This window comes from Macaca mulatta, chromosome 13 (assembly GCF_049350105.2).
Source record: "Macaca mulatta isolate MMU2019108-1 chromosome 13, T2T-MMU8v2.0, whole genome shotgun sequence".
In the NCBI taxonomy this organism is placed as follows: Eukaryota; Metazoa; Chordata; class Mammalia; order Primates; family Cercopithecidae; genus Macaca; species Macaca mulatta.
Window position 1 is genome coordinate 5,176,514 of NC_133418.1, and position 18,582 is coordinate 5,195,095.

At 55.9% G+C, this 18,582-nt stretch overlaps 1 long non-coding RNA gene across 1 annotated transcript; it reads right to left on the minus strand.

Annotated features, from left to right (window-relative positions):
- Window positions 1-12,262: 12,262 nt before the first annotated feature.
- Window positions 12,263-17,148, minus strand: LOC114671816 (uncharacterized). The gene is made up of 3 exons (XR_003721947.2): window positions 16,661-17,148; window positions 14,168-14,277; window positions 12,263-12,679 (listed from the first exon to the last, which is right to left on the minus strand). It is a non-coding gene; the product is annotated as an uncharacterized LOC114671816 (long non-coding RNA).
- Window positions 17,149-18,582: the final 1,434 nt, after the last annotated feature.

Sequence of the window (18,582 nt, forward strand, 5' to 3'; positions counted from 1 at the left end):
GTTAAAATGCAGATTGACTCAGAAAGCCTGGGGCCCTAACTGAGATATGTGGACTCGACTTTTTTTTTTTTTTTTTTTTTCCAGGCGAGGTCTCACTGTCATTCAGGCTAGAGTGTAGTGGTGTGATCATGGCTCACTACAACCTCAAACTCCCAAGCTCAAGCGATCCTCCCACCTCAGCACCCTGAGTAGCTGGGACCACAGGTGCACCCCACCATGCCCAGCTAATATTTTTGATATTGTGAAGACAGGTCTAGTTATGTGGCCCAGGCTGGTCTCAAACTCCTGGCCTCAAGCAGTCCTCCCATCTCAGCATCCCCAAGTGCTGAGATTACAGGCACGAGCCACGGCACCTGGCCAAGTGGACCCCACTTTAGGTGGCAAGGGCCTGGTGGGTTTGGAGCCTTGTGAGTGCCCTGACCCTCAACCTGTGGGCTAAGCCCCTCCCAAGACCCCAGATGAAGTCCACAGTCAGTGACTGCTCGGCTAAGGGATGGCTAGCGCCCGGTGCGTGCTCCACCTTAGTGTGGGCTGCCTTGGGTGGTTCCCCAGAGGGCTGGAGTCGTGCACCTTGTTAATAAATCACACTCTCATGAGAGGTATGTATGGCATCTTATCAGGGAATTCACCTCTGAACCTCAGACTGTCTGGAAAGTTACCTGGCAAGCTACGGCCCTCAGGCCACCCAAAGCCAGCAGGCTGGGGTGGTGTAGTCGCATCAGAGGGACCTTGGGCCATGAGGCATCTGGGGGGCAGAGGGGGTCATTCTGAGGAGCTAAAGCCTGCGTAAAGCCTCACATCCAGGGGACAGGCATGTCTGCCACACACTCCATGTTTGTTTATTGAACACACTGCCAGGGTTCAGGACATACCACCCCGAAATATGGCACCTTGGCATTTGAGAAAACAGCAGAAGCAGGAAGGCCTCACTCACCTTCCTTTCGCCCAAATCCCCTGAAGTAGGACCATGAGGCCATAAGGCCCATCCTTACCTCTGAAGACACAGGGACAGAGAGAAGAATCTGAACAGGCCTGGCCAACTCTCCCCAGTTTATTACCCCTTCCCCCTTTAGCCAATCACTTCTCCACAATGCCCACTCTTCATGAAACCAACGCATAAAAATACATGTCCCCATTTCTTTGGGTCTTCATTTCTGAAGGTCCCTGTGTCATGTAAAATTTACATGAACTAAATTTGTGTGCTTTTCCCTTGTTGACCTGTCTTTTGTTATAGGGGTCCTAGCCATGAACCCAGCAATGGGTGAGGAAAGGTTCTAGTTTTCTACTTTTTCTCCCCTGCACAATGCTACCGTTCTTTTTTTTTTTTTTTTTTTTTTTTGAGATGGAGTCTCCCTCTGTCGCCCAGACTGGAGTGCAGTGGTGCGATCTCGGCTTACTGCAACCTCTGCCTCCCGGGTTCAAGCAATTCTGCTGTCTCAGCCTCCCAAGTAGCTGGGACTATGATGCGCTCCACTACGCCCAGCTAATTTTTGTATTTTTAGTAGAGATGGGGTTTCACCATGCTGGCCAGGATGGTCTCGATCTCTTGACCTCGTGATCCACTCGCTTCGGCTTCCCAAAGTGCTGGGATTACAGGCGTGAGCCACCGCGCCTGGCCCGGAATGCTACCGTTCTAAGTCCAGAACTTACCCGGTAGTCCTCATGGCAACTCCTCGAAAAGGTCCTGTTGATGGTCATCATTTCCATTATACACGTGGGGAAACTGAGGCACACGACGGTGACGCAGCTGGTTCAGCTTACTAGGCATGAGGTGACAGGCTGAGGTTCAGCCCAGGTATCGCGGCTGGAGACGGTGTGCCTGGGCCCCTCCACCGCCACTCGCCGCGGAGACTCCCCTCTGGGAGCGCCCCCCAATTAGCAATGTCTCCCCCACTGTACTGCGCGGGCACAGAGCAGGAGCTTTGTGGACAGGCCTGACTGGCTGCTGAGTGGGACGTGGAGGCTGCCCCGCTGCAGACGGCACCCGCCAGCCCCGCTGCAGACGGCACCCGCCAGCCCCGCAGCAAACCTTTGCTCCGAGACTGGCGGGCGCTGGCCCTGGAGCGCGGGGCGGCCTCGGCCGGGCCGGGACTGCGGCGGCCTCTGCTGGCGGCGCTCAGTACTGCAGGAGGCGCCGAGGGTCCGGGAGCCCCCGAAGCCGGGAGGGGCGCCCCCGAGGCAGGTCCGCCGCGCTGCCGAGGCTCACTGCACCGCAGCTCCCGCACGCCCGCCTCCCGGGGTGGGCGGCAGCCTCGCTGGGACCCCTCCGCAGCAGTCGGTCCCGCTTGCCTAGAGCCCGATCGCTACACCTGTCTTCCCGCAGGTCATCTCTCAAGACGCCGCCCGCGCTCCGGGAAGAGCCGGGCACAGGAGGACGCCGCGGCTGCCCTGCGCCCACGCCCGCCCGCGGCCCCGCGGGACCGGAAACCAGCCCAACCTGGGGCACTGTCAGGCAGCCCGGTCCCTCGTGGGCCCTGCCACTAAGGCCCTGGGACGCCTGCCTGTGACACTTGCCAGCCCTCATCCGTTCCCCGGGCCGAAATCTCAGAGGGCAGAGGCTGCCCCCCCTGGAAACCAGCCCCAGAACATCAGGGCCGCGCGCGCTGTGGGCGGCAGGCCAGGCGCGGAGGGGCCAAACAGGGCAGCGCCGGGAGCTTTTGCACAAGGCACCCCTCTGCCAGCCTCACGGCCCAGCCATGCCACCCCCGTGAAGCCGGTGTGCTGGCCCACAGCAGCGCTCTGCACAGCAGCCCCAGCCTGGAAACAGGCGAATGTCCACTGTCGGGGCAGCTGCACAGCTCAGATCCCCAGGAATGCAGGGCCCCTTCCCCAGAGGCCAAGGCCAGTGTCCCCCCCACACCCAGTCCAGGCCTATGCTTCCCCGGGTCTGCCGCCTAAGCAGCCCTGTCCCTGATCTCTGTCTCAGAGGCTGCTCCCGGCCCAGCTCCCCACGCCCATCAGCAGGACCTGAACTGCCACATATGCACGCCATGGAATACTGTGCCAGTGAAAACCAATTACTGCTGCCTGCACCCACGTGGATAAACCTCACCGCCGTGAGGCTGATGTAAGGGAAGACCCAAGAGCACCGCGTGTTGCCACTCATAGGAGGTTCAGGCAAAACCCATCCTTGGTGTTTGAAGCAGGACAAGGCTCCCTTTGGGAGCTGGTGATTGGCAGGGACACGGGAAGCCTGTGGGGAGCTGGAAACGTCCTGCACCTTGATCATGGTCACACCGGTGCGTAGACGCACAAACAAATCCTTCCGGCCGGGCGCGGTGGCTCAAGCCTGTAATCCCAGCACTTTGGGAGGCCGAGACGGGCGGATCACGAGGTCAGGAGATCGAGACCATCCTGGCTAACACGGTGAAACCCCGTCTCTACTAAAAACTGCAAAAAACTAGCCGGGCGAGGTGGCGGGCGCCTGTAGTCCCAGCTACTCGGGAGGCTGAGGCAGGAGAATGGCGTAAACCCGGGAGGCGGAGCTTGCAGTGAGCTGAGATCCGGCCACTGCACTCCAGCCTGGGCGGCAGAGCGAGACTCCGTCTCAAAAAAAATAAAAATAAAAAAAAACAAATCCTTCCAGTCGGACCCTCAAATCATACGTAGATCGCGTCTTCGTGTTATGCTGGCTAAGCCCTTCCAGCCCTAACAGTGTCACTCTAGCGGAGCATCCCCACTGCCTGGGACAGGACCGGCTCTGGAGGCTGGAGGGCTTGACCAGCACTGCCGCCCGGTGGCCGGCAGCGGAACTGACCACGGCCTAGTGCCCTGGAGGGAACGGGCCACAAAGGCTCCGCCCGGACTGCACCTGTGCCCTAGGCGCCGCCCTCAGCCACCCAGCCAGCCTGCACCACCAGCACCCAACAACTCTGGGGGTCCAGCAAGCCCTCTGGGCCAATAGCTGCAGCCCCCACGGGGCCTTGGGGGTGGGAGGGAGGAGAGAGAGGCCAGCCTGTAGCACAATACCAGCCCAGAGTTATAAACAGGTCTGCACTGTCACCTCTGCCCTGTCGCAGTCCTCCTGGGTCCTGATTCTGCCGGGCGCCTCCACGTCTCTCCGCCCTCCTGGTTCTGCCCCGCCAGCACGGGAGCGCCCACTGGGCATGAATGGGGAGCCTGCCAGAGAGGCGAGCTGGAGGAGAGACGCACAGCTTCCAGGCCTGGCGTGGCTGCTCATGCCCCTGCGTGAGGGAAGGGTCAAGGGAAAGGTGTACACTCTCTTCTTTTGGTTTCTTGTTTTCCTTTTCCCCGTGCCCTCTCACCCTATACACAATTGTCAGGGTGTCTGTCCAGGGAAGACACCTGGTACCTGCCCTGGTGGTGCCTGCCCTGTGTGGTGTGTGTGTGTGCGTGTGCATGTGCATGCGTGTGTGTTCAACAGGAATTGATTTGGCGCCTGCTATGTGCCAAGCACTGTCCCAGTTCTGGGTAACCAGAGATGGAAGGAAACCCAATCCTCATCCTTCAGCCACTTTGTGCATGCCCTGGAATTTATGTAAGTGCTACAAGAGGCCAAACTGACGGCTGGGAAGACCAGCATTGTCGTGGGGTTGTTATGCCCGGGGAATGGGTGAAGGTTTTGTGGAAGAAGAGATATTAAAATTGTGCCCTGAAAGGTAAATAGGATTTCAACAGCCAAGGAAAGAATGAAAGGCATCTCAGGGAGAAGGAATACACACACAAAAGCATAGGAACGGAGACATGCCGCACGCTCTATGGTTGTATCAGGTAGGATTAGGATTGCCTGCATGCAAGAGAATGTCCAAAAGGACGGTGGCTTGAACAAGGCGTGTTCATTTCTTTTTCACATAAAATAAGCTGAAGACAGGCACTCCAGCTAGTCGTGACACCTCTGCAGCCACAGGGCACCCAGGCTTTCTCCGCCATTCAGCTCCACCATTCTGGCACCGGCCTCAAGGTCATATTTCTCAACCCATTCACAGATGCTTGTATGTGTATCATATGTTCACATATTATAAATTAGCAAAGTAGAATGCTTAACAATGTTTTTATCTCATTCAACCTCTGGTTTACAGATAAGGAATGAGTTTCCCAGAGCCTTAAACTCCTGTAGTGATTGAGAGGCATCAGCACCTGCCCCCTGATTCCACCTCAGCCTCACTCCGCCTTCCCAGAAGAAGGAAAAAGGAAGTGACAATAAGGAAGGGGTGAGGCTTACACCAGGAAAGTCAAACTCCCAGAAATCCCCAGCTAACTTCTACTTACATCTCACTGGCCAGTACTGGGTCCTAAGCCTACCCCTAGCTGCAAGGGATGATGGGAAGTGTACCCCTACCTGCAAGGGATGATGGGAAGTTTGCCACTCCCATCAAAATCAGAGTTCTGCCACATACTTAATTAACAACAAATTAACCTACATTTGTTAAATGGCTACTGTTTTAAGGACCTGGCTCAAGTCTTTACCTCTAGATACCTCCAGATTGGGGATACTCTCCCGTTATGTTGGCCTTGCTGCATTGCATCACACTTACTCACAACTTTCTCCAGTAACTACATGATAAGCTTTCTGAAGTCAAGGACTATTGTGGCAAGGATGAAAATAAGCTAGTGTAGAAAAGCGCTTGTGAAATTTTCTGTGCTGTACATACACAAAGTGATATTTTCATTATCAATGGCAGGAATGCTTTTTACGCAATCTCCCCCACCCCGGCTGCTATGGTTTGAATGTGTTCCCCCAAAATTCATGTGTTGGAAGCTTGTCCTCATTCTGATGGCATTAAGAGGTGAAACCTTTAAGAGGTGATTAGATCATAAGGGCTCTGCCCTCGTGAATGGATTGATGCTATTACGCAAGAGTGAGTGAGGCATTATCGCCGAGGGGTGGGCTCCTGATAAAAAGGATTAATTCAGCCGATTTCCTCTCTCTGTCTCTCCTGCCCTTGCTTTCACCTTCTGCCTTTTGCCACAGAGTGGCCCTCACCAGATGCTGGCACCATGCTTTTGAACTTCCCAGCCTCCAAAACAGTGAGCCGAATAGATTTCCATTCATTATAAATTACCCAGTCTGTGGCATTCTGTGACAGCAGCAGAAAAAGAACTAAGAGGCGAGTGGCACTGTCTTTGCACACAGTGCGCTCAGCGTGTGTGTCTACTCTATCGTTCAGTATAACATTTATACATCCCCCTCCCGCCTCCCACCCTCCAGCTTCTGCTGGGTGTGCAGGAGCTCAGGCACCACGGTGGGCCTCTATGTGCCCCAGGATGCTGTCTCCAGGTGGACAAAAGTGAGTCTAAGAGGAGTGGGACACTGAAGCAAGCACTTCCTCATCCCCCTGTGCCAGCGTGGCAGGTCTCCGTATGAAGGCTGGAGGCCTGGGGCGGCCTGTGAGGAGGAAGGGAGAGAAGTGGAGAGGTAAGGACAGATTGAGCTGGAAGGAGAATGAGGAGGGACTGCATACAGATGAGGTCTAGAGATAGCCTTTGCCCCCATCCCAGAAACCAAAGCCTACAGTCCTCTGCCCTCAGTCTGCAAGGCTCCGCCCAGCCCCGCACTGGGTGCTTCTCTCAGCAGCCCTGAGCAGAGGGCAGGAGGCAGGCTGTAAGCCTAGGGACTGCACCAGGCTGGCTTTTCACATGCTAGTCTCACTGCATCTTCACATCATCACCCAGAGGTGTTTCCATTTCACAGGTAAGGAAAGTGAGGCCCAGAGATCTAAGTGGGCTGCCCAAGGCCACCCGGTAAGGGACAGGGCTGGGGGTTGATCTGACTCTGAATTCCATGCCTTTTCACAGGACTGTGCCTCTGACGCAGGCACCAGCAGGCACCGAGGCCTCATCCCTGAGCGGATAGTGCTACACCCGTGGGGGCAAGGCAGCAGCCCTGCAGGGGGAGATGCCTGGTTGCCACCCTCCCCATCTGTGGCTGCTTCCTCCCCCTCCACAGCGGGCAGGAGCAGTTTCATGGAGCTGGGAGTCTTGTGGGTTCCCCACTTCCTGGAGGCTCCTCAACTCTTCAATCTGGATGAATCTGGGGGCAGGTCAGAAAAAGCTGTCTCTTGGACCGGGTGCAGTGGCTCATGGCTGTAATCCCAGCACTTTGGGAGGCCAAGGTGGGCTGATCTCTTGAGATCGGGAGTTTAAGACCAGCCTGGCCAACATGGTAGAACCCCGTCTCTACTAAAAAAAAAAAAAAAAAAAAAAAAAAAATTAGCCGTATGTGGTGGTGCACGCTTCTGCAGTCCCAGCTACTTGGGAGGCTAAGGCACGAGGATTGCTTGAACCCAGGAGGCAGAGGCTGCAGTGAGCCAAGATCATTCCACTGTACTCCAGCCTGGACAACAGAGTGAGACTCCATTAAAAAAAAAAAAAAAGAAAGAAAGAAGGAAGGAAAGAAGGAAGGAAGGAAGGAGGGAAGGAGGGAAGGAGGGAAGGAAGGGAAGGAAGGGAAAGAAGGGAAGGAAGGAAGGAAAGGAAGGAAGGAAGGAGGGAAGGAGGGAGGGAGGGAAAGAAGGAAGGAAGGAAGGAAGGGAAGGAAAGGAAGGGAAGGAAGGAAGGGAAGGAAAGGAAGGGAAGGAAGGGAAGGGAAGGAAAGGAAGGAAAGGAAGGAAGGAGGGAAGGAGGGAGGGAGGGAAAGATGGAAGGAAGGAAGGAAAGGAAGGGAAGGAAAGGAAGGAAAGAAAGGAAGGAGGGAGGGAGGGAGGGAGGAAGGGAAGGAAAGGAAGGAAAGGAAGGAAGGAAGGAGGGAGGGAGGGAGGGAGGAAGGGAAGGAAGGGAAGGAAAGAAGGAAGGAAGGAAGGAAGGAAGGAAGGAAGGAAGGAAGGAAGGGAGAAAGGGAGGGAGGGAGGGAAGGAAGGGCTTCCTACAATGCACCAGGCCAAGACTAAGACCCAGACCCCTCCTCAGCCATCCCAATCTCCCTGTAGTTGCTGGGGATCCAGAGCCTGTCCTACTCTCTCCCGGCCTGGGGTGCCCTTTCTGCCTTCTCAGTGGCTGGGTCGCCCCCTTCCCTGTCTTTTTCCTGGCTTGCCCTCTGGCAAGGGAGTGGGTCCTGAGCTGTGTGCAGGGGGCATGCGTGACACAGCATGGGGTGGAATAGAATCCTAGGAAGGCTGAGCCCAGGCCCTGCCCTTCATCTGCTGGCCCTTTCCCAGAGGAGACACAACAAACTCAAAGAGAACGTATGGGCTCCAGACCAAAGGTCCTTGGTTCATTGCATGCAGCTCCCACGGCTGCAGCGGCTTTTATGAGAAAGCAGCAAATCATAAGAAAACTATCTGCTTGGGAGGACTTAATTGGGACAGAAACTGAAGATGGATGCCAGATGTGCAACGGCATCCAAACCAGAGTCCCAAATTCCCACAAAGATCCTCAGTCAACTCTCCTGTTCCTTTGACCAGGTAATAAGAGTCCTAACAGCAGTGGCAGTGGCTCCATTTCTAAAGCACGCACGGTATGCTATGCACTGCTTTTATTTCTAGTTCCTTTCATTACCTAGAGAGGCATTGCTCTGCACATTTTACAGATAAGGAAACTGAGGTTACTGAGGTTAGGTAACTCAACCAAGGTCACGTATTTAGAAAGTGGTGGAACTTTTCAAAATACTAAGTTGGGGAAATGCTCATCATTTGTAGAAAAATTTTCAATAAGGCATAAGAACACAGGCTTCCAGTTAACCCTCAGTTACCCAGAAAAGTAAATTCCCCAGAACGTCCTGCACATCGTGTATGCCTGTGTACGTGCATGCAGTTGAATATTCTGATTAGCAGAGCTCATGATAAACAGGCCAGACTACAGAGAAAAAAAAAAAATGTACAGAAACCAGCAACCATGTTCTCCGAATTCATCGCATGCTTGGAGATCCCCAGGTAAAAAGTTAGCAAAACATACCTTGTTCAAAGCAACTGGCCAGGGATGGGGTGTGAAGCAGCCACCACTGCTAGGGGCACAGCATCCACTGGAGTTCCCTCCTCACTCCTAACGCCCGCGGGCAGCAGATCCAGGGTTGCCGGGCCACCTCCCTCTCCTGACTGCAGTGCGGGAAGAAACGCAGGATGCCGCCAGGCACTAGATCCTGCCCCGCCCCTGATCCACAGTGTGGCCTTGAGCACACCACTTCCCCTCTCTGGGCCTTGATTTTCCCATCTGTAAAATCAGGACACAGTGAACTGTAAAGGGTCCGGAGGGAAATTTCATGGATTGGTTGATGATCCCAGGCTGCCGCCCCTTAGAAGCGCTCCTCCCTCCAGAGGGCTCTTGGATCTGGGGATCCCAGGTGGGAGCCTTCCTGGGAAGCGGAAGTGATACCTGAGACCTCTGCAGCTTCTCTCCTACCTCTGAAAGACTGAGCAGGCAGCCTGGTGTCTCAGACACGCCTCATTCCCCTACTTCCCTTCAACAGGATTAGAGTTCCTACAAAAGCTTCACTGCTATGCAAGAAGGCAGGGTGCTCTCCCACACAGAGGCGCGCCCAGACAGTCCACGGGACACGTGCCCATAAGCTGAGTGTGCTCAAGCGCCCCCACACCACCGGCACGGCACTATGGCACTCTAAGCAGAAGCTCAGGGACCTTCTGGGCCAGACCTAGGGCAGCCCTTGCCACTCCTCAGTGACAGACCTGTGTCTGGGTACCAGGGAAGTGAGGACTCCCAGAATGTACACAATATGGCAGGACCCGCTCTGCTTCTTGTCCTTCCTCCAAGTTCCCACTCAGCATCGTAAAATGGAGTGGCTCACACCTGTAATCCCAGCACTTTGGGAGACAAAAGTGGGTGGATCACTTGAGCCCAGGAGTTCAAGACCAGTCTGGGTAACATAGCGAGATCCTACCTCCATAAAAATTTTTAAAAGACGGCCGGGCGTGGTGGCTCAAGCCTGTAATCCCAGCACTTTGGGAGGCCGAGGTGGGCGGATCACGAGGTCAGGAGATCGAGACCATCCTGGTTAACATGGTGAAACCCCGTCTCTACTAAAAAAATACAAAAAACTAGCTGGGCGAGGTGGCGGGCGCCTGTAGTCCCAGCTACTCGGGAGGCTGAGGCAGGAGAATGGCGTAAACCCGGGAGGCGGAGCTTGCAGTGAGCTGAGATCCGGCCACTGCACTCCAGCTCAGGTGACAGAGCGAGACTTCGTCTCAAAAAAAAAAAAACTTTTTTAAAGACAAGACAGGCATGGTGGTGCATGTCTATGGTCGTGGCTGCCTGGGAGGCTGAGGTGTGAGAATCACTTGAGCCCAGGAGTCCAAGGCTGTAGTAAGCTGACACTGCACCACTGCACTCCAGTCTGACCCTGTCTCAAAAAAAAAAAAAAGAAGAGAGAGATGCTCCCAGCTTTCTTCGGGAAGCGAGGTGTTCCCTCCACCCCTTGGGATTAACAGTCAACACAGCTCCCTCTAAGCCATTTATTATGATATTGACGTACTTCAGTATCAGTACTAGGGACTGCTCCAAGTCCCAGCGTGACTGGGACCGCCCTGGTGCCTTCCTCTTCTTCAGACTCCTCAGCAGTGTGACAACTGTGTGGGGGGTGACACTAGGTCCTCTGGTAGGTCAGGAGCTGTACTGACCCAGTCCTGCCGGGCCACCCTGTAGCATCACACTGTGGCAGGGAGGCAGGGATTGCAAGCACCTGAGTCCTCACACGCTCAGCTGACCCCGCAGGTCCCTGACCTCGGCTGTGTTCGGTGCCTGTCCTTGTGCGTGGCAGGCAGCAGCCAGGCCTTGTGTGCAGCACCGTGCCACAGCCGTCTCGCCGTCTGCAGGACTGTTGCTGGTGACAGCAGCTCTGTGTCTGGCCCTTCCTGGGAGCTCAGGAGGGTCCTGCTTACAGGGCGAATTTTGTGCTGACTCAGCACGCTAGGCTGAGAGGCCAGGTGTTCCGGGTGGCCCAGGAAAACCAGCCGTCAGCATCTCCTGCCCACACCTGTCCTGAGGTCAGAAGGAACTTGAGTCCAGCAGGCTCCCAGAGCCAGAGAGCTTCTGCACCTGCAAAGCCCAAGTCCCTGCTTCAGACTGAAGGGAGGGGGACCTGAAGAGAATATGCATACGGCCATCTCAGACTGCACACATGGGTTGCTGGGGGAGCGGAGGGTTGCCCCTGGGCCCACCCCACCCACGCCACCCACGCCACCCTGGCAATTCAGCCTGAAACAAATGATTAGCCTCTCTGTATAGATTAATGTTTCTCTCCCAGGCATGTCAGTTCAATAAAACCCCGTTCATTTGGGCCTCACTGTGACCTCTAGGACGCTGGCCAAAGGGCAAGCATCACCAGGCCAAGGGGCCTGGGAGTGAAATCGTGGGTAGGGATAGGTGACAGGGGTGTTGAATCGGCCCGAGTGGTTCTTTTCCAGTTAATTTCGAGTCGGTCTCCAGAATGCAAGCTTGTCCAGTGCGTGGCCCACGGCCTGCGACCCGGGAAGGTTCTGAATGCGGCCGAAATTCATAAAGCTTCCTTAAAACGCTGAGGTATGTTCGCGACTTTTTCTTTTAGCTCACCGGCTGCGTAGTGTTCGTGTATTTTATGTATGGTGCAAGACAATTCTTCAACTTCAAAAGGCGGGACGCCCTGCAGTGGGACGCCAGGTTCCTCTAAGAGTGGGTGTAGGCCTCCAAAAGTGTCCACATGATACTTCCAGAACAACTTCACTCACGGAGGTGTGCAGGGAGGTGCGTGCTGCTGGAAAAGAGGCTTCAGGGGTCTGCCCAACGTCCGCAGGGCCCGGGAGAGCAGGGCCCACGGGCACAGGCAGGGAAGGCCTCGGGAGGGTCACCGTCCGACAGTCCGGCCTGCGGGGCTGCAGCACGGCCCGCTCTCAGCCGCTCTTCCTGCCCCTTTCGGTGGTGGGGCTGTGTGGGGCCCGGGGCTTTCGGCGGGGCCCGAGGGGCCGGCGAGGCTGCAGCCCTGGAGCCCCCTGCCTGGCAGCCATTTGGGCCCCAGGGAAATATCGACGCTTTGGCTAACCGAATTATTCTTTCGGTTTGAGCCAGCTCCCCTTTTTGAGTCAGATCCGGCGGCAGGGCCAGAAAAGCGCTTTCTGAAACCCCAGCAAGGTCCCGGGGGGGGAGGGGGGTGGGGTGGGGGGCGCGGCCGAGCTGCTGGGGGCCCTCCCCCCCACCCCTAGATCTCCCCCCGCCCCACCCCCGGCTCTCCCCCAGCCCCACCCCCGGCTCTCCCCCAGCCCCACCCCCGGCTCTCTCCCCGCCCCGCCTCCAGCTCTCCCCCCCACTCCCCCTCAGCCCTCCGTGCCCCCCTTGTGCCCCCCCCGCCGCAACCCCGGAGCCGGTGCCCAAAAGGGGCCAGGAAGCCTGCAGGGGTCGCTCAGGGCTGGGGCAGGGGCTTGGTCGAACACACTAGTGCTTAGGGCACCAAAATAGAAAAAGAAGAATGCTTGGAAAGAATTTGATGTTTCCCAAGGAGCATCGAAAATCGCCATTACGGGAAAAGTCAAACTCTTGAGGGACTTCCTTACACTAATGTAACTGTCCTGGGTTGTTTTTATTTCTAATTATGCTGGGGGGATGGGCGTCATGATCTTTTTCAAGGCTTAATGCCCCCTCCACAGTCCCTGGGGGACCTCGGGCCTTGGTGCCTCTCCAGGACATCCTGATGCCTCTGAGGTCCCATTTCAACTCCCTGGGGTCCCGGGCTGCCCAGCTGTTATTTTGCAGAATTTCTCTCCCACAGTGTCACCAGTAGTTCTGCTTATGGCTCCTGCCACTGAGTCACAAGGGGAGGAGGGGATTTCTGAGCTGTTTCAACACTTACCCAGAATATTAGAGGTTTCATGCAGCCCTTGTTTATTTGAAAAAAAGTAAAGAAAGCCCCAAAGCCAACAAAATATGACACACTCGTACAGGAGGGAAGGCAGGGGGTTGGGGGCTTGCGGAACCAAAAGGTCTCTCTGCTGAGCTGGGGCTGGAGCTGGAAGTCGGGTTTCCTGTCCCCACTCCCCCAGCCTGGGCCCACCCCGTGCCTTCTGTTTCACCCAGGGCTGTGGAAACCAGCTAATGTTTATGGAGTACTTCCTCTCGCCAGTGGGCACAGTTCTAAGCCCTTTATAAGAAATAGCTCATCCAATGCCCGTAATTGTACCCGGAGGCGTGAGGGCTGTTATTGTGCCTGACAGCCGGTTTCATAGATAGGAGACAGCACGGAGAGCTCAACTGCACTGGGCTACTTGGTTTTCCTGTGGAGAAAAATTTGCCCATCGCCTTGGCACAGAATCTGTGCCAAGGCAGTCCTCAGAGTCCAGCCACAGGATGCCCAGAACCTCCCTCCAGCTGAGACAAGCTGGCCAGGGGCTTGGGGCCTCCGAGCTCCTTGGGGAGCTAAGGGGGTGCTGTCCTGGAGTCCAAGACCTGGGCTGTACTCACTACCCCTGGCCAGGATTCAGTAGCAACAGGGATACCCAGGAAAGGGGCTGTGGCCTGAGCAGTCAGCCTGCAGCCATAGGGAGGGTGTGACTCCAGCGAGAGGGGTACATGTGAGGTCAAGGCTCCAGCATCTAGAATGTGCTGCCCTTGACAATGAGGAAGCGCTAATCCCTGGAGAAGGAAGGGCAGATGATGCCTGGTGATGGAGGGAGATGTGGGATGGGGGTGGAGGTGGGTGCCTGGCCTCTTCCTTCTCCCCATCCTCCATGCCCTTCATTCTCCTGTGGATCTTCATTTAGCACCTACTGTGCACCTGCCCTCAGTGGCCTCTCACTTCCTCCCCTTCCTTCCCAATTCCTTTACCAACTCTGAGATCTTCTGAAGCGACTGTGAGACCTTGGCTAAGTCCCTTCCCACTTAGACCCTCAGTTTCCTCTTTTGGAGGAGCAGCGGCCGGGGCTCTGCGGCCCTGTCAGCAGCGTGGCAGATAGTAAAGAGCACTCCTAGCTGGAGACGAGAGGCTTGGGGGCTGCTGGCCAGTCACACAGTGGCATGAGGCCGACCACGGGAGCACGACGTGGCACATGCCACGGCAGAGGTGTGTGCTGAGACCCCTGGGTATCTGCCTCAGGTGGGCCCTTGAAGGATGAGCAGAAGCTCACTGGGTAGATATGGTGGGAACTGGCAAGCTGGGGAAGGCTCCTCCAGGCCCAGAGGGTACAGCTCATGCGCACACGCAGCCCCAGGAACAGCACGGGGCACTGGGGCAAAGCCCTCCCAGTGTGGCTATACTGCCATATTTGCCAGAGAGGGGGGATGCCAAACTAGCTACCTCCATGTCCAGAGCTGTCTTTACCCAGGCCCAAGGCCCAGGGAAGCCCCCTTCACGCAGCCCTCTGCCTTCAGCCGTGGCCACTACCCCTCAGGCAGGTCTGGAAGAGCCTGCTGAGGCCAAGGCGGAGAGAGAGAAGGCAGTTTTAACAGAGCAAAGTCCGTCAGGCTGGCCCCATGGCTGAAGACACCATTGCACAGGTGGGCAGCTGGGGTGAGGGAGGGGGGCTGAACAACCCTTCTGGGAGTCCAAGGCAGGCCAGGGTACCCCAGATGTGGGGAAGAATGCGTCAGGGGCTTCTGGGCTGGCTCTCTGGTGAGTTAGTGTATAGATACGTTTGTGCGATCCTACGTGTGAGCTGTGGGCTCCTGGCATGCCAGACCCATGCATAGATGCACAGGCATGTGTGCACAGGTTTGCACACTCGCACCTGGGCCTGCAGCAGCAGAAAGGATGCACAGCAGATGCGGGGAGAATGAGAGCTCTTGGGGTGTAGACAGGACCATTTAGACCTGGGTTCACCTTGGATTCTCCCTGCCAGGTACCGTTTCTAACAAAGGTGGTTGGGATGTCAGGCAGGGAGGGCAGTCCTGCCTATGGCAGGTGCCGGGTGGATGACACCATGATGATGAAAGCAGGGGCCTGGGCTTCAGGTCGGGGCTGCAGTGTGGGGGAGCTGCAGTGAGGGTATGAAACCTCGGAGAGATCTGAGTTCTTGGAGCCAGTGGACCCTCGATCATTGCAAGGCTGAAAGTTTTAGTTTTCATATTCGCAAAGTCCCATGAGTTCATCTGGGGAGGAGGAATTAGAGCAGTATCTCCCCGAAAAGCCTGGGCTTCCAGTATCGAAGGGGTTAGTGGGGCCCACTCAGATTGGAGATGAGTCACTGACTTCCCCCACAATTCCTCCCTTCACGCCCGCATCCTGGCCAGAGCCTAGGACCCCACCAGGAACCCGGGGAGCGGGGCCGGGGGGTGCTTCGCAGCTGCTACCCAAAGACCTCGAAAACCTGATCGGGAGTGGGGTCTCAGGGCCCAGCCCCAGGTCATCAGGGCAGGGCCTGAGGAGCACAGAATCCACCCTGCAGAAGTGCTGATGCCACTGGGGAAAGAGGCTGTTCTCGTAGCCGCCACAATAGAATGACCAGTTGTTGAAGGCTTATGTTATTTCTCACCCTCACAGTAATCTTGCAAGCTAGGTATTGCTAACGCCATTTCACACGGGAAAACTGAGGGTTGGAGACAGTGAATAACCCATCCCAGGTCACACCACCTGCAAGGGAGGGTACCCGGATTGCACACGAGTCCGCCTGGCTCCAGAGCCTGGGGAGGTTTCTGTTCTCCGGACTGGTTGAGAAGCTCCCAGGGAGGCATGGACCTCTCCTAGCCTGTTGCTGCAGGAGTCAGCGTGTGAGGGGAGCCTGCCTCAAGTGTTTAGGGTCTGCCACCATGAACCTGAGTGATTCCACACTGCCTAGGCATGGCTGGGAGGCCGTTAGGAAGTCTCCGGGCCTCTTTAGGGCTACTGAGGGTGAGATGACGTCTGTGTCCTGCTCACAGCTGAGACCCAATTCACGTTGTGGGTCCTGGCCCAGAGGGCAGGTGTTATAATGAGACTGAGGGCAGCTTTTTTTTTTTTTTTAAGCTGGGGTCTGGCTCTGTCGCCCAGGCTAGGGTGCCCTGGTGCAATCAAAGCTCACTGCAGCCTTGAACTCCTGGCTCAAGAGATCCCCTCCCACCTCAGCTCCTGAGTCACTGGGACCACAGGCCCACGCCGCTGCCCCCCACAAGGGTCAGCTTCGTGATCAGCAGCTCTCCCCAGGTCATCACAATCCTGCCCCCAGGATGCGTGAAGTGTCGCTGGCAGTTACCACTGTCCCGTAAGTCTGGCGGATTCCCAGCTCCGCGTTCTCCAAATACAGGGCAACTAAAGGGAAAAGGGGGAAATAGAAATTAAGGCATCACCCCTCACGACTTGGCAGTTAGTCTAGCGGAAAATCGGCACCTCTCCAGAGGTTTGGGGACCCCTCTTTCCCCTCCCTGTGTCCCCAGGCCGATCCCCAGCCCTTTACTCCAACGGTAGACCTGAAGTTGTCGAGATATCAACTCGACATCTTAGGAGGGAGGGGAGAAACACTGAAAGAAAAAACAAAACAAAACCAGCTGCCCTCAGGAGGGACAACGATTCTCTGAAGATCAGGCGGTCCCGAACTTCCCCCAGCACCCTGAACAACGAGGTAAACTGCGGTGTGGCGGGCCGCTCCCTCTACTCCCGCTAGCTGGATGTCAGCGCCCACCGCAAGCCCAGGGCTCAGCTGGCAGGGCCCCGCATGCAGCCCCCACCTGGGGCAGGGCTGAGTGGCAGAGCGTACCAGCCGCGCCCCTTTCCTGGCCGTGCTCCTGCCCGGGCCCCTGGAGCCTGCCTCTCCCCCTCTGATGTAAGCTGATATTTTAATTCTCTTACAAGGAATGGTGTTTAGAGAAATGACTTAACCGGATTACTCATCGTCTCTAATGACTTGGCCGGACTCCGGCGCTATTCCTAGACGTGACGCTTGAGGCTTTGATTCTTTCTCTCTTTTCTTTTGCTCCTTTTTTTTTTTTTTTTTTTTTAAATACCAAGAAATTACAGCCCTGCCTACACAGAGGCCCAGCCCCTACACGCCCCCCTTGCATGGCATCCTGGGAGATGGAGTTCTTTCCTGGCCCCAGTCACGCCCCCATCGCCTAGGGACCCCCATCCCCAGCCCAACTCCTTGCCCCTCTCCCGCCTCATCTTGGTGGGAGATGGGCAGGGTCTGGCTGGGCAGAGGTCATTTAACCTCTACATGCCTTGCTTTACTCTTCTGTCACATGGAAGGGTCACCTGACATACAACAGAGAGTGGAAGGCTCAGTTGAGACCTTATTTTAAGTAAAAGTGTCACACAGACCCAATGGTTTTAAGAGATTCCTTGTCCAGTGCATTTTGTGCTGAGCTCCAGTCAAGACTCCCACAGAGCTTTAGTTACCCTGACCCTGGGACTTACCAGTGCCTGGCCCTCACCCAGCCCACACTTACTCCTTCCTATCTGTGGAGGAGTCTGCGGGCTTGTCCAGCACTTACTCTCTGGTTCTCTGTTGTAATAAAGGGATAGATACAGATACAGCGCCCACTTCAGAGGGCTAGAGCGACATTGAATGAAATACTCCATGCAAGATGGTGCAGTGCGTGTTAGGGTCAGCCCCGGTCCAAGGCTTTTTCACCCCTTTCAGCACAAGACCTTGGCTGAGTAGCTGGAGCAGGGACTGATTCTTAGCAGCCTGTGAAGTTGGCAAGGGCCACATCTTCTGCTCCACAAGGATATCGACTTCGTTCTGGCCGTGGCTACATCCCATGTCTAGCTCAGTGCTGGCACGTAGTAGGACCACACAACACATATTGGATGAGTGGATGACTGAAAAAGTGGAGAGTTATCCTGCTTTCCAGAGGAGGAGGCTGAGGCCCTGAGAGGTTCAGTGACTTGTCCAAGGCCACACAGCTGGGCTGTGTCTTCAGTGGGGATGAAAACCCCAGTTTTCTCTCCCTGCCCTCCGTTCCCCTCCCCCAGGGGAATTCAGCTTCCACCATTCAGGCTCAGGAAGTTCAGAACCATGGGTTTCTACCCTGCTGGGACACAGTGGGGAGATGTGGGGTGGAGAGGTGAACCCAGCCCAGCCCTGGCCCAACACAGGAAGTCCTTCCAGATTGGCCGGAGGTTGGAGGGAACCTAGAGCCAGGTGCAGATGCAGTTTCCAGCGTGGACAAAGCTCGGGAAGCTGGTTTACACGCGCCCTGGGGTACAGTGGCCAAAGCTCTTTCAGGCAGGAAGTTGGCCCTTAGTGATCTGGGACTCACAACCACCTCCCCACTGCCTCACCCCCAGCAGTTCCCCAAAGGCCAAAAGCTATTCTTGTCTTTTTCTAAAAGAGGCATTTGAAACCATGAGCCAATTTTTTCCATTCCTGAGCTTGGGTATCATCTATTTCGGGCATTTGTTGTTTTCCATGAGTTGCAAATGCTGCTGTGAAGCTGGCCTTTCCTGGACAGCTAGCTCGGGGAACGAGGAGTTAGGCAAGCAGGGTGGAGCTGCGTTAAAAATACTTCCCTGCTTCGTTTCTCCTTTGAAAACAAAGCCCTAGGGGCCTTTGGCAACTGCTGAGCCTGGGAACTGAGCTTCCCAGGATAGAAGACTGGCTATGCATTCTGTCTCCTGAGGGCACTGGAGGGGTTTGTCGGTCCCAGACGACACAAAAGCACTGATTTTACTGTGTGACTTTGGGCAGTTTGCTTAACCTCTCTGGGCCTGGTGGCCTCCTTTCTAAAATGAGACCAGGTGGACAGATGATCTTGAATGGTCCCTACGGCTCTGAGAGCTCCAGGAGGAGAACCACCCCC